The sequence below is a fragment of the Bison bison genome, unplaced genomic scaffold, assembly GCF_000754665.1.
Source record: "Bison bison bison isolate TAMUID 2011002044 unplaced genomic scaffold, Bison_UMD1.0 scf7180017864240, whole genome shotgun sequence".
Taxonomy (NCBI): domain Eukaryota; kingdom Metazoa; phylum Chordata; class Mammalia; order Artiodactyla; family Bovidae; genus Bison; species Bison bison.
Window position 1 is genome coordinate 107248 of NW_011494812.1, and position 1884 is coordinate 109131.

Below are 1884 nucleotides of genomic sequence, written 5' to 3' on the forward strand. Positions count from 1 at the left end.
TGGCCCTTTCCCTCTGCCTCTACAAGTATATCCCAAGCTACTGACCTTCAACACACTCTGAAAGGAGTTCAGGGATCAGGAAAGAAGCACTCTGTGTCCTGGGAAAAACTGGCAGAGTAGGCCTTCAGATAGTTAGATATTTTCAGGAGAAGATTTTATGAGCCCAATTCTTACATCTCCTCATATCTAGAAAAGTACTAAAATCTTTCATGGTGATACTGCTACTTGTGACTAGCAGCAACTTTCTGCAAAAACATGTGCTTGATTGCATGCATTCACCCTTCACCAAAATCACATGTATAATAATTCTTCCTTACTCCTTGCCTCTTTGGAGCAGTCAAAGCTATCTGAAATGCTGCCTCTTGGGCCATAGGCCTCGTTTTGCCACAAATAAGATTTAACTCACAATGCACCCTCACACTCTGCATTTTTTTCAGTCAACAAAGCTTACGTAGTCACAGAATATTAAGAACAATGCTGACATGACGTGAGCTCACGTCCAAGGGCTTCAGCTAAGATCATGCTTCATTTTCCAGGATTAGCCAAGAGACCACTAATTCTCTCTGAAGTCTTTTAAAGTGCTTTCTGGAGTAACAGAGCTTCCTAGTGGGGATTTGGCCAGTTAAGTGTGTAAAATTGTTGAATCTCAAAAGTTTTTGATATAGAATCTATCATATGGATATTCAGACAGATTCATCACTTGTATATGGTATTCAAAAATTCTGGAAATATAGGTACTGCTGTAATATTATGTGAAGGTTGAAGAGATTGTTAACATAATACCATTAGTAGCCAAAGTGGCCCTGGCCCATCTTTGGACTCAGGACGTGTGTGAGAAGGGTGGACTAGAGTCTTGACTATCTTGAGTCAAAAAAAAAAAAAGCATTTCCAATCATGAGTACAGTGTGTCCTAGACAGCTGTTCCCTCTGGTGGGTGCACAGCCTCTTAGCTGACATTACTATGAAGGTCCTTATTAGCAAGGGCTTCCATCTTGGAGGTGGCTTGTGACCACAGATATTAGTTTGCTCCTAGTCTAAATAAGGTCATATAATTCTAGGCAGGGCTGCAGCATAAGCAGAGTTCCTAGCAAGGCTAGGAGTGATTCAGATTATAGAATAGGCCAGAGACTGTCAATTTTTTTTGTTTTGCTGTAGGGGGCCAGATAGTAAATATTTCAGGCTTTGTGGGCTGTATTGTCTCTGTTGCAATAGCTCAATCGTGCTTCCGTGGCACAAAAGCAGCCATAGGAAAGAAATGAATGAGTTCACCTGTGTCCTAATAAAACTTTATTTATAATATTAAAATATTCATTTTGTATACTTTTATGAATTATGATATATTATTCTTTTTCCCCCAATCATCTAAAAGTGTAAAAATTATTTTCTTTAACACACCAGATGTGTAATGGAAGCAGATTATTGTTTTAGGTGTGGTTGTGGTATTGTGATACGCTTCAAAATGCCTATAGATAAAAGAATAAGATGGCTGGATTTGGTTCAGAACATGAGTGAGGTGTAGAGAGGCAGGCCAAGCCCAAGGGAGGAGGGGGGTGGGTCCAATTAGGTTCATCATGCCATTCTGTCTTTTTTGTATATGTTCAACTCTCCATAAGAATGCTTAAAAAATGGGGGAGCAGCAATATTCTGCCAAGTAACTTCAACTTTTTCAAGCTGTCATCTGCCAGGAGTATCATTTAACCCAAGAAAGGCTGGAAAGCTGTGGACTCAAGACCCTGGAGTGCCATGCAGGCAAGTCATGGTCCTCCTACCCTGGCCTGGATACCATTGTCTTGCATCTTGGGCTGGCCAAGGAGCATCAAATAGAATATCTGGCTGACACTGCTGGCCAAGAGGCCATAAAACCATTCTTAGTCTATGGGCCAT